Source organism: Thamnophis sirtalis, unplaced genomic scaffold (genome assembly GCF_051295495.1).
Source record: "Thamnophis sirtalis isolate CommonGarterSnake01/CBP01778 unplaced genomic scaffold, rThaSir2_p1.2 scaffold_1, whole genome shotgun sequence".
Taxonomy (NCBI): Eukaryota; Metazoa; Chordata; class Lepidosauria; order Squamata; family Natricidae; genus Thamnophis; species Thamnophis sirtalis.
This window is the reverse complement of record NW_028261381.1, coordinates 106,699,499-106,713,756: the sequence shown is the minus strand read 5'-3', so window position 1 is coordinate 106,713,756 and position 14,258 is coordinate 106,699,499. Positions and strand designations below refer to the sequence as shown.

The 14,258-nt window shown below is 41.1% G+C and overlaps 1 long non-coding RNA gene across 1 annotated transcript in view; it reads right to left on the bottom strand.

The window, feature by feature from the left end:
- LOC148049647 (uncharacterized) overlaps positions 1-14,258 on the bottom strand; it is a 41,359-nt gene continuing 27,101 nt past the window's right edge. Inside the window, exons 3-4 of the long non-coding RNA XR_015697447.1 lie at positions 11,143-11,307; positions 1-1,390 (exon numbers count right to left, since the gene is read on the bottom strand). This is a non-coding gene — a long non-coding RNA (uncharacterized LOC148049647). The remainder of the gene's footprint in view (positions 1,391-11,142; positions 11,308-14,258) is intronic.

Genomic DNA, 14,258 nt, shown 5'->3' with positions numbered 1-14,258 from the left:
CTGTTTCACTGCCCGGTTGCTGGGTGGGCATGGCCATGGTGGGCATGATCTACTGCACCAGGCGTGGGGGGTATTTTCACCCTGCCCGGGCTCCAGAGGCTTTCCGTGAGCCCCCGGGAGGGCCACAACAGCCTCGCCTGGGCTCTGGAAGCCCTCCAGAGGCCGGAAATAAGCACATTTCTGGAGTTCCAGAACTTCCAGGAGGCCCATTTTTTGCCCCCCTCCAGAGCCTCTGCATGGGCCCTGCACTTACCTGGCATCCAAAATGGGCCGCATGGAGACTCCTGGGAGGGGCGGGGAGGGGTGGGAGGGAACAGCCAGTCTTGCAACTACCTGTTGGGTGAACCAGATGTAAAATTAGCATCCAGTTCACCCAAACCAATCCTAACCAGCTGAATTCCACCCCTGGGTAGGGGGTGGGATTCCACTGGTTTAAGCTCTGGACACCCACATTGTTTTGAGACCACCATGCAAATATCTTTCCTGCCTATTTCCAAATACCAAGAGAAATCTCTCTGAGTCAGTCTGTGTTCCTTCTTTAGCTGATCAATAGGTAAACACAAAGACTGAATAGTTATTCCATCCATAACTCATTCCCTGAAGTAGGAAGAAACCTAGGGAAGCAAGAGTCTCTACTCTCAAAAAAGGTAGGGCGGGTCTCTTTTCCCAAAAATGGAGCATGGTATTTTGGGAAGGGAGGAGCGGAAGGTAGGTAGGTAGGTAGGTAGGTTGGTTTTAAGATGCCCTGGCTCCTGATATCAGTCCTTTCTTACATTTAGCAATCTTCGGAGATTAAATGAGAATGTACTACTTTTGAAGCCAGGCATTTTTTTCAGTATATCTAAGTGATATGGTATAAGAGAAACTTCAGGAATAAGAGGGTCTTGGATGATGGAGAGGAAAGAAGAAAATATTAATGTTTGTTTGACCCCAGGATGTGGGACAAGCTGGGGATTCCCACCAATGAAAACCTAAGCCACCCACAAGCTCTATTTAGGTGAGTGAGAGAGAGAGAGAAATCAAACATTGTTTTGAAATGAATCAGCCCAAATGTAGGGAGGGGGAAACCCCAATCCAGCTCTAAAAAGAAAAGGGTGGTGTTGAGCAGTGTGGTGGAGTTAAAATCACCTTTAAACTCACTCAACAGTTCAAAAATACTTAGTCTTCTCATGCTTTTCACGGTGACTTAAACTCAGAAAATTGGGTCCATTTTCTTAAAATTATCACTTTTGTGAGCAGGAGGTGTTCTTACATTTTACTGTTCACGGCTTCTTCTCGGTGACACCTGAAAATGCCATGTATCAGTCCCTGAGTATGAAAGGCTTATCTGCTCTAACAAATAGAGCTTAGGTGCTGCGCTCTGTCCTCTGATACAGTTTGGCCGCATTTCCTGAAGGGAATGGAAAATTGAATACGTCAGGTGGTAGCATTTGTTTACCAATTCGCATTCAACTCTCAAGGGCATGTATTGTTTCTGAATGCATAGTAGCTAGTAAGTGATACTGTACAGCATGGCATCAAAAACAGGTTTGTGAAGTATTTGACAAAGTAACAGTCTCCATTAGGAGGCTATCTTTGCTGATCTTGAAAAGATAAATACAGGTAGTCCTCGACATATGACCACAATTGAGCCCAAAATTTCTGTTGCTAAGTGAGATATTTGTTAAGTGAGTTTCCCCCCCCCATTTTATGACCTTTCTTGCCACAGTCATTAAGTGAATTGCTGCACTTATTAAATTAGTAATGATTGTGGTTTTTTTTTAAAGCCTTTATTGAAAATTTAAAACATTAAAATACAAATACCGTATTTTCACGACCATAAGCCGCACTGAAAATCCTAAAATTTTATCAAAAACCAGCAGTGCGGCTTATAACCCGGTGCGCTTTATGTGTGAAAAAAGATAGAAAATCTCTCCCTCCCGACGCTCAAACTTGAAGCTCGCAAGCATGCACACGTCCCTCGGGTCTCTCCCTTCAACCTCGCTACTTTCTCAGTCGGAGACCGGGGGGCGAGCAGAGAGCCACCCAGTTCCCAGCCCCTATAGACTGAGCTGTTCCGTCACCCCCGCCGCCGCAAGAAGGGACGCAGCCCTTCAGGATTTGCCGGCGCCGAGCACCCCATCCGCCCCGGCAGTCGCCCTGCCTAACTCCGCTCCGCGCCCCAGCCGGCTCTGCGCTGCCGGTCAAGGGCGCGCGGGTGGCCGGTGCGGCGCCGGTCTTCCCAGCACACCACGCCAGCCGGGCAAGAGCCGGGAGAGCAGCGGAGCCCGAAGCCTCCCGCGCCAGAAACGTCCCGCTAGCGCTAGCCGACGCCTGCCACGTGCGCCCACCCGCCCGCCTCAGGGACCGCAACCCGGGCGCCCTGCCCGCCGCCGCCCGGTTTGGCTTCCCTGGCCGCGGCGCCCCAGGCCCCCGCGCTGGCGATCTCCCGGGGTGGCGAGGCTGCGCGGGGCCGCTCAGCGGAGGAAGGCGGCCGCCTGGCGGGAGAGGCTCGGCCGAAAGGTGCTGGGGCTGGAGCCGCAGAGCCAGGCATGCCTTCCGCCCGGGAAGTCCTGCCCCTTCATCCCTGAAGGCCGGCGCGCGGTGAGGGGGGCCGGCGTGGGGGCGAAAGTACTTTACACATGCTCCACGGTCGCCGCGCTCTCCGTCCCAGCCTTCGCCGAAGCCGGCGGGCTGCCTCCCGAAGAAGCCGCCGGAGCGTCCCAAGCCAGAAAATGCCCCAACTCGGGCAGACGGAGTTCCAAGTTGCAACCTGCGCACGTGATTCGATGAGGAACCAAGGGGAGCCGGGTCTCTGAGCGCGGCTTATAACCCGGTGTGCTTTATATGTGGAAAAAGTTTAAAAAATTAACGTTAATTGATACTGCGGCTTTTAATCCGGTGCGGCTTTTGGTCGTGAAAATACGGTATCTTTAAAAATAATTTTGTATAAGTTGACATTCTTTTTGACAGTACTATCATAACCATTTGTTATTCAAATACATTTTTATACATTCCTAATTATTCCTAGATCTATACATCTAAGTTTCCAAGCTATACATTTCATATTCCTATTATTTATCCATTGATACCAGTTTTCCCAAACTGTATAATACTCTGATTCTTCCTTGTCCCTTAACTCCAATGTGAGTTTATCCATCTCTGCGCAATCAAGAATCTTTTGGATTATCAAACAATCTGTCAGCATGGTATCACTTTTCCAACATTGTGCAAGTGGTTATGCCCAGAAGCTAAAAAAAATATTGGACTAAAATACAAAATTGGTTACAGGAAATCCCAAATACCCAAATAGAGCTCAAAGCAGAATTGTTCCTACTGAGGATTATTAAGGGAAAGTATACGAAAGAGATAAAATATTTAATTTTGCATATCATTACAGCAGTCAGAATAGTAATGATTGTTAAGTGAATCTGGCTTCCCCATTGTTGGAAGTTGGAAGGGACTTTGGAGGTCTTCTAGTCCAACCCCCTGCCTAGGCAGGAAACAGTATAGGGTTTCCTGCCTAGGCAGGGAGTTGGACTAGAAGACCTTCAAGGTCCCTTCTAACTCTGCTATTGTATTATTGACTTTGCTTATCAGAAGTTTGCAAAAGGTGATCAAATGACCCTGGGACACTGCAGCTGTCATAAATATGAATCAGTTGCCAAGCATCTGAATTTTGATCACGTGACCAGGGGGATGCCCCAACAATTGTAAGTGTGAAAAACAATTATAAGACACTTTTTCAGTGATACTGTAACTTCGAATGGTCACTAAACGAAATGTTGTAAGTTGAGGACCACCTGTACGTGAATGATTTTGCTCTCAGTTTAAAACTTTTTCTTACAAAGAATATGTCATTGCCTCACCAATAAGGAAATTAGTCCTTTCAAAGCTCCATAACATTGGGGAAAAGATCATCTAAACCTGGGGTCCACAAACTTGGCAACTTTAAGACTTGTAGACTTCAACTCCCAATTCTGGGAGTTGAAATCCACAAGTCTTAAAATTGCCAAGTTTGAGGACCTCTGATCTAAACTATTTAAAAAACTACCGGTATTTCTTTAAAAACAAAACTAACAACATAATTTTACTTCAACAATAGTCTCATAAAATATACCATGCAAGTTAGATTTTCCAATCACATAAAACCAGCATTTAGAATTTTTTTGATTGTATTCATATATTGTTAATCTCTGTTTTATCTTATATTTTGGAATTATAATTCTCAAGAAAAGAAAGATTTTAGAATAACAGAATAAAAAAAAAATCTGCAACTCAATCTCAGTTTGAAGGTAAAATGAACCAGATGTTTTTCAGTGCTGATTTCCACCAAGTGTGCTGGTATATTCTATTGCTATTGATTTTGCTTGACCTCTCCAAGCAATCAAGATATGATCTATTGCATATTTGGGATTGTATGCTAATTTGGGATTCTGATTTGGAAAGAAATAATCAAAATCCAGGAAAATCTTGGGATGAGATAGTCTTATTCTTTGGTACAGTCACAGGCAGATGTTAACAACATAACAGGCGATTAACAATAGAGGAAAGAAATAATATTTATAAAGCTTCTTATTACTTTAGGTAATTATGGCATACATGTACCTGTCCAAAATAATAAAATATTAATATGTTGAACTCTTCTCAATACTGGTAGAATTGTTAATATGAACAGTGTAAATGTTTACTTCATTCGTTGTTTTGCTATTTTGTAGCATAATAAGTTTTGAAAGACTGTGTTCTCTAAAATGGTAATAGAATTTATTTCCATTTGCAGTAGCTTGTTTAAATCTAATGTGAAGTTAATTGACTCTATTGCAATTTTGATATGTGACTTTCTTCTTGTCTTTTTCAACAAAAAGTCAAGAAGAGAACATTACAACACACTTTATTCATTTGTAGACTCTTGAAATGTGTAAAAGTTTTTTTTTTAAATGCTTGGAGGTTAATTAATGTGGGCATTAGCCAAAAGTGAAAATGTTTTAATGAAATTGAAGCAGGCTACCATGCTGTTGTAATTGTTTTCTAATGTTATAGGGAAATTGCTTGACCAAATTATTGGAAGGTTCTTCAGATCATTTACTGCAAAATTCTGCCTAGCTACAGAGGAAATTGAGGAATGAATGAACATTACAGATGAACTATATATAGGCTTATGAACATTTAAAACTCAGGACTGAAATCAGCTTAAGTGTAATTTAATCCTTTTATTTAAAACTCGATTGAGGATTATGGGACTAGTAATATCACAAATATAGAAGAGTCCAAGTTAGGGAAGGTTTAATAATGAAGAAAGTAATGAACTTTTATTAGAGAGAACAGGGTTCAAACGTCTAGACAAGCATTAATTTACACATATGGCCTTTAACAGTTATATGGTCTTTTTAGCTTAATTTACACCGTGGCTTGGAGAAATGTCGTAATCTCATTTAGTTTGGATTAATAATGCAAAGGGAATTAAATGGGGAGGAAAAAAAATCCTTAAAATTATCAAGCGAATCAGAATACCACAGATGGGGAAGGGAATTGTGGTGTCTGATCAGTGATGTCATTTTCTAGCTCCATTTTAGTCTGACTTCTGGACTGGTTTTGGAACAGAAGTTGTTGTGATCACCCACTATGAACTTCCTTTACATACAAAGAGTTTTTGGGGTGAATAGAATAAGAGAATAGGGAATAGAGAATAGAGAAAGAAAATTGAGAATCGAGAATCGAAAATTGAGAATCGAAAATTGAGAATCGAGAATTGAAAGTAGCGTAGAGCAAAGCAGAGCAGAGCAGAGCAAAGCAGAATAGAACAGAACAGAACAGAACAGAACAGCTTTATTGGCCAAGTGTGATTGGACACACAAGGAATTTGTCTCCAGTACATAAGCTCTCAGTGTATGTACAACAACAAAGTAATATAAGCATAAGATACCAATAGTAGAAAATATGAGCCTAGCCCAGCTTTTTTTTGTCTTCAAACTGATATATACTGTAAGGTGCAGCTGTGTATGACAAGAATCGTGTATCATCAATTATGCATGCTGTGAGATTACAATCAGTTGTATGTGGGTTACTTTTAACGGCAGTATGAAAATTTCAGACTGTCAAAAAGGAGCTGCAAGGTATGACTGGTCCATACGAGCCCAGTACTTTGTCATGTTGCTTGTCTATTTTCAAGTCCCAAATGCTGTAATATATTGTTTCTTTAAGGTAGTTGTAAGTATAGTGATTGTGACTTAGCAAATGCACAAATATAAATTAATGTCTTGGCTTTTTACCAAAAAGTTTGCTCCTTAGCTATTTCCCTTCATTCTTGTCCTTCAGGCCTTGATCATAAAAATTTATCTTGAGAAGACTTGAATGCTTCAGGCTTCTTTCATAGTTGTAGAAGCAATAAACTTCATAGTGTTGTCTTCCAAAGCCCTGGGTAGCTTGGGGTCAAAATATCTCAAGATTACTTTCATTCATCTACCAGGGCTCATCCTCCAATTATTTCCTCTGGGTACCACAGCCAGCTGAAGTGGAGCGAGAGGTTTCCAAAGCCTTTTCAACTATAGGGCCCAATTACAGCATATTCTCCCCAGGCAAGGGTATTATTTCTATGCATTTCAATAGTGTGGTACTCAGTGGGATGTTGAATGGCCCACTTTGTATTGGGCCAATGTATTGCATACTTAAAGAGTTCAGTACTGTAACTTCATGATATATATATTTTTAAAAACCCTAGAAATTATGTCATAACTGATTGGCATTAGGGGTAAAGCGTTAAAAATGTGTGTTAATTGTTTTACAGATGGCATTTAGTTCCTAAAAAAATGGTTTCTATGTATTTGAACTTACAACCTAAATGCTGGAGATGCGATTGTATGGACGCTACATATTTTCATATATGGTGGACTTGCAAAAAGGTTAAGGCATTCTGGATAAAAATATGGTGGATTATACAAAATGTTCTTAAAAAAAGGATAAAGTTTACCGCTCAGCTATTTTTGTTAGGTATAATTACTGACTGTACAGCTGTAGAGATCAACTTGATTTTGCACTTGATAACTGCAGCTAGATTGTTGGTGGCGCAGTACTGGAAGAAGGAATGGACATTGAAAGTTACAAATTTAGCAGAGGTGGCTAAAATATCTGCATATCTTAAGGACTATTCAAATGAGAGATATAAACGAGACTGGAAAAAATGGTTTGACTATATTCAAAATAAATATGGGTCTAGGAAATTTCAGATAGCTTATGATTAAGATCAGGAACGATACAAATTGTTTATAGTTAGCCTAGCAAGGAGGAGCTAAGCTCAATTTAAAGACGTTATTAATTTTCTACTCTCTCTTTAAGTATATTTTAAACTGTTTTTGTTAAAGATTTATACCTTGTATATGGGAAGTCAGGGGCGGGGAAGGTTGGGGGGTTGGGGGGGAGGGAGGGAGGGAAGGAAGTATACTAGGTTGGAGGAGGGGGGTTGGATTTTAAGGTAATATGATTGTACATGTATACTGCTGTGCCTTATTTTTTCTTTTTTATGTATATTGAAATGGAATTATAAATACCATCAACACAAAATGGAGTTTGCTCAGAAGCTGAAATACACCAAGTGAATTAGAGGAAGAGTGGGAAGCAGAGGAGAGAAGAAAGATAGGAAGAGAGGGATAGGAGAGAGGGTAAGGGGGGGGGAGATGAGGTGTATAAGGAGGAGTGGTAAGACGGAGAGAGGAGAAGGAGAAAGGAAGGGGAAGTAGAGTAGAAAAGGATGATGGAGGGAAAAGGGGAGGTAGAGAGGGGGTGGAGAGAGGTGGAATAAAATGTCGGATAAGGTATAAATATGGTGTATGGAGAGCAGAAGAGCCAATAACCGGTTTTTGTTTTTTTTGTTAGTTGATGGCAAGATGAATTGATGTAATTACTTAATAATACAACATGATATTGGCTATGTAATAGTATACATGTGATTATACGTTATGGAAATGGAAAATAAAAAAAATATGGAAAAAATGTTTGTTAATTCTCTGCATCATGAGCTCCACACTAGGATTTTAAAAAAAAACACCTAGAAATGTCATGAAGCCAGATTTTTTAAAAATTAGTACGATTGTGTTCATTTACTGTTCACATTTAATGTCTAGGCAGTATAAATGCAAATAAGCTTGTCAGGTAGTGAGCAAAATCTCAAAGAACCTCTTCATGTGCTGCTACACGAGTGCTGAAAAGAGGTAATATATGCTTTGGAACATAAGCTGTGTTGATTGGACATCATTCTCCAGTTGAAGTTCCATCAGAAAATCAAACCATCAATCCTAGACCCATCAGTTATGCTCCCTCATTTCCCCTCAAGAGCAATTTATTCCTTTGAGGCCTACTTAGTCACTGAATGGTGCTCATGGCAGTTTATAACAGTGAAGTACAAATTAAATACTGTACATCCCAGAAACCATAACATGGAAACATTTTACCAGACTGATGTAAATTATCTACTCACTATGATATTTAGTGCTTGGGATTTTATTTCAAAGCACTTCCTTCAGTGATAACTACATGAAGGCAGGGTATTATGGTGGTTATGGTAGTTCTCCTTTTGGTCACCATGGTTGGTGTTGGGGTGGGGGAGAGAAATGTCAAGCCAGCCCTCAGATTCTTACTTGGTAGGGGGTAGCTTGGGGTTCAACACTCTTACCTTTCCTGATGTCATCTACATGACATTGCTGAGTGACGTAATCTGCTGCCACAGTATCTAATAGCATTTGCATAGTAATGGTACTCAGTTGTTCATCTCTTCCATGGGCCAATCAAACAATGCTCTCAAGCAGTGGTAGGATTCAAAATTTTTTACTACCGGTTCTGTGGGCGTGGCTTGGTGGGTGTTCCTTGGTGCGCATGGCAGGGGAAGGATACTATAAAATCTCCATTCCATCCCACTCCATGGGAAGGATACTGCAAAGTCCCTATTTCCTCCCGATCAGCTGGGGCTTGGGAGGCAGGGAACAGATGAGGGTGGGGCCAGTCAGAGGTGGTATTTACCAGTTCTCCGAACTACTCAAAATTTCCACTACTGGTTGTTCAGAACTGGTCAGAACCTGCTGGATACCATCTCTGTTCTCAAGGTCATATCCCAATGACTGGAAGCTGCAAAGGAGCAGCTGGGGAGGAACAGGCTTAAATTCATTACTGATAAAATGGCTTAGCTGACAGTTTTCAACTTCCCTGGTATGAGGGACATCTTTTGTTCTGGACGGGTTACTTCAGAGAGTACTGGTGCACAATTTTAGGGTCCTTCTGATTCTCAGTCCAGCTTAAAAATCAGTTAGCAGCTGCAGCAAGACAGTCTTGAACTATGTCTGTGGCATGAATTCCATTTTTCCCTGGCTCAGGACTTTCTTCTCACAGACACTCTTGCTTTAATCTCCTCATGTTTAGACTGTTGCATGCCCATGTGATACCTCTGCTGTGCAAGTTGCGCTGTTGAGCTCCTCAATACAACTCAATGTGTAGATAGAAAACTATAAAGCCCATCATAGCATACAGGCTGGTTACCCGAGGGACTGCTTTTCTCCCATTGTTTCTGCCCAGCCTATAAGATCCAGCAGAATCCAGTTCTCATCCTTCAAACAATGTCATCTAATGAGTGCTAAAAAGCACATCTCCTCTGTCACGGCACCTGTTTTCTGGCCCTGGAATGTGGTCTTGTTTTTTGATGTTCTCTATGATGAAATCTTTTTGGTTTCTTCCTGAGAATTGTGGGGAGCACTGTTTGATTTATTGTAAGCCACATAGAGTTATTTGAGTTGCGCATTACTATAAATTTGATTTTAAAAGTAGACAAACATAAATATAGCACTGTGGTATGCAGCAGGTTCTGACCAGTTCTGGAGAACTGGTAGCAGAAATTTTGAGTAGTTCAGAGAACCAGTAAATACCACCTCTAACTGGCCCCACCCCCTCTCTGCCTCCCGAGTCCCAGCTGATCGGGAGGAAATGAGGATTTTGCAGTAACTTTCCCCTGGAATGGGGAGGGAAGGGAGATTTTACACTATCCTTCCCCTGCCATGCTCACCAAGCCATACTATGCCCACCAAGCCACGCCCACAGAACCGGTAGTAAAATAATAATAATCCCACCACTGATCTTATATAAATCTTTGAAGTCACATTTTCTCAGGCTCACAAGACCAAACCTGGACAAGAGCATATGTGGACTTCAGCTACCAGTTATCAGGCATTTATAACACACACTTCCTCATGAGCAGAATCTTATTTAGCTATGCAACCATCGCCAAATGACAGACGCATGCAGTGATGAAGAAGTCTAATCCAGGCTTAAGAGTATATGTTCAAAGCAGGAGACACATTGAGCAGGTGGCAGCATAATGGTTATCTCTAAATCTTAATCATGAAGAGAAACATGATTTGGATCACGACCCTATTATTACTATGATTATGATTACTTACTAATACCACTTCTAATGAAAAGCCAAGAATAGGTGAGGCAGAAAATTGCCTATAAAGTGGCTCAGCTGGAATCTAGCCATTTCAGAAGCAATATTTTTCTTATTATACTCTACACTGGACACTACTTCTACTAATCTGAATTTGTATCCTTGACTCCCCACCCCCCCCCACAGACTACTCTGAAGACAGAAGTTTTGATTCACATAGCAGGGTTGATAAAAACAGAGCTCCCACTTAAAAGAGCTGGGGGAGAGGGGGTTGAGAATAATGTGGCTTGAAATGCTACAATTAGGGATCACATGTAGTTTAGCCTAAGCCATTTCTGCTTCCCATAATGGCAGTTAATAGAGACGCCACTGCTGGAAATTCTGGAAATTTACCACTAATAGGAGTGCATGTCATGAAAACATATCATGATATATTAGGGATGGCTGAGTAATCTGAGTGAATATGTACAAATGCCCATTGTTCATATAGAATGAAAGAACAAACTATACCAATATAATTCTCTTATAACTATTGGGGAGAATATCAAGGCACTTCTCTGGATCTTTTTTTCTTCTGAGGCTTTTCAACTTTTTTTCTTTTTTTCTTTTTCGCTTTGTCTTTGCTTTTTCCCCCTTCCTTACTTTATCTTAGTTTTTATTAGTTTTTAATCTTCTTTTTAAAGGTTTAAATAAAAATCATACAGCTATAAATGACTTAGATATACAGTAGGCATATATACCTATATTAATGTGCCCATTTTCTTAAGAGGCTCTTGAAACTGGCAGACGTGATATGCACTTGGTCATGGATGAGCCACAGTATTGCTGATGAATCAGGTAGTATGATTGAAGAGCTCTTTCATATTGGGAATAAGCCAAGATGAAGTCATCTTCTGCCAGCTTTCCTAGGTAGATCAGACAGGAAATTCAAACAGATAAGTTAGTTCTATATTATTGTAAGGCTACATTAACAGAGCCTTGCAAGTCTGATAGTATAAATCTCCTGCCATCTCCCTGATAAGTTAGGGAAGTTCCTTTTTGAGTTTCTTTTTCCGCCCATTATGCAGCTGTAGGCTATGCCCTCTCTTATCTGCTTGTTTCCAAGGCAGCATCTCTTTCTGCCACCTCCCCCACCCCAACTCCCAAGGTCATTCCCACATAGAATCGTAGAATCACAGGGCTGGAAGGGACTTTGAAGGTCTTCTAGACCAACCACAGTTCCCGGAGGCAAGCTGATCCATTAATTGTCCTTACTGTCAGAAAAATTTTCCTTGTTTCCAGGTTGATGAGTTTCCACTCTTTGCTTCTTGTCCTATCTTTTGGTGCTATGGAGAATAAATCAACACCTTCCATGTGCCAATTCTTCAAGCATTAGAAGACTTCTATGTCTCCCCTGAGCCTTTTCTTTGTTAGGCTAAATATATCTAGTTTCCTTAGCTGTTCATCATCAGTTGTTCTTCCTAGGACCTCAGCAACTTTATTTGTATTGTGGGATCAGAACTGGATGCAGTATACCAAGTTTGATTTTACCAAGGCAGTATTTAGCAGTACTATCATTTCCCGTGATCTTTATAATATTCCTCTATTAAAGGTAAAGGTTCCCCTCGCACATATGTGCTAGTCGTTCCCGACTTTAGGAGGAGATGCTCATCTCCGTTTCAAAGCCGAAGAGCCAGCATTGTCCGAAGAAGTCTCCGTGGCCATGTGGCCAGTATGACTAAATGCCAAAGGTGCATGGAATGCTGTTACCTTCCCACCAAAGGTGGTTCCTATTTTTCTACTTGCATTTTTACATGCTTTCAAACTGCTAGGTTGGCAGAAGTGGGACAAGTAATTGGAGCTCACTTCGTTACATGGCTCTAGGGATTCGAATGGCTGAACTGCCAACCTTTCTGATCGACAACTTCAGTGTCTAAAACCATATTGTTTTTTTTTTAGCAGCTGCAGCACGCTTCTGACTCATATTTAAGCAGTGATCCATCAGGATACCTAGAACCTCCTCACAGTAACTACTGTTAAGCCAGGTGCGTCCTATTCTATTTCTATGCATTTTGTTTTTCCTGCCTAAGTGCAGGACCTTACTTTTGTCACCACAGAACTGCATCTTGTTGGATATGGCCCAATGCTCAAATTTCCCAAGATCCTTCTGAATCTTGAGTCTATTCTCCAAAGCATTGGTAGCTTGTTCTTGAGGGATGAGTTTCCCTTCTATTCCCTCATCTAAGTCTTGGTCCTGGTCCTCTTCAATATCTTCAATATGAAGATATTGAAGAGGACCGGGCCCAAGACAGAATCTTGAGGTATCTCACGGCATGCTTCCCTCCATGTAGATGTAGCTCCGTCAAGGACTATGTGCTGAACGTGGTTGATCAACCAACTGAGAATCCATCTGGCAGTAGTACTGTCTATTCCACATTGTTCTATTTTACCAAGAAGTAGGTTCTGATCTACTTTGTCAAATGTCCAAGTAGACTACTGTATATCCACAGCATTTCCCTGATCCACTAATTTAGTCACTTTATCAAAGAAGGCAATGAGGTTTGTCTAATCTGTTGTGTTTGTTTTTTTTAAAGAAAACCATGCTGGTTTCCAGTAATCACCTTGTTGATTTCTAGATGCTCACAAATGCTGTGCTTGATTATTTTCCAAGATTTTCCCAGGTCTGTATTTCCTGGATCTTTTTGCCCCTTTTGAACACTGGAACCACACTAGCTCTTTCCCATTCCTCTGGTAGTGCCTCTGTTGTCCAGAAGCTCTGAAAGATACCATTCAGTGGTTCAAGGTCACATCTGCCTGCTCCTTCAGTACCCTGGGATATAAACCATTTGGTACTGGAAACAAAACATTAACCTTCTCAACTCAAACCTCAGACTTGCAACTCAAACAGAGTTGCAATAGGACCATGTCAAAGAATTACTGCCCATATTAATGTACATCTCTCCAAGTTGTTAAACATTTCTCAGTTCCTATTCTTAAGATTATATAAGAGACTCCATGGAACCACTCCTTGAACCCATGTAGACAGAAGGTTATGTTCTGTTTTTTCCACAAAGACAATAACTAAACAGTCTTCTCCGTGGAGACTCCTTTCCACTGAAGCTAGGCAGATGTTCTTCTAAATTGCTTGCTTAAATGTCAATGTGTTTGTCTTGGAGCTTGATTCACATATATAGTTCTATGTAAAAGTTCAGTTGCATCTAGTCAAATTTATGTTTCAATGCATCCCTCAATGAAAAGAAACTGACAAAGTCTCTACATGGTACTAAGTTAAACATTAGGTCTTTCTGCAGATTTCTTTCTGGAACACTTTATATTTTCAAAATGTGAAGGTAATAAATATTGCAGGTGTAGAAGCTCCACCTACAGTCAGCACCCTATAAAATGTCCTTTAGGAGAGATTATGGAAAAGTTCAGCTAGGAAATTTCATACGGGAGAGAATTAATAAAACTGAATGTAGGGTGGTAGGATATTGCAAAATTGCTTCTCTCATCCTCCTCCCATGCAGCCCTTCCCCTTCATATCCTCCAATCTGTTCTGAGATAATGCAGACCCTGTTAAAGGCAATTGATGAAACCAGAAAGGTAACAATGATGGTGTACGGAGTTGGCTCCATATCAGAATGGTCACAGAAATAGCTCCAGATGGTGATGGGCTTGGCTTTAAATGAATATATTTCCCCTTACGTGAGAGCCAAGTGAGAGTGTAGGGGAATTAATCAAAGTGCAGATCAAAGTGTAGAAAATAATAAGGTTTTCTTCCCTGGAAGTGAGAATCCTAGTGAGAGTGGGGGCAAGTTAGGGTAGAAACCTACTAAAAGGAAATTCAAGGTAGGAAGTTCTGGCAAATTCGGATTCA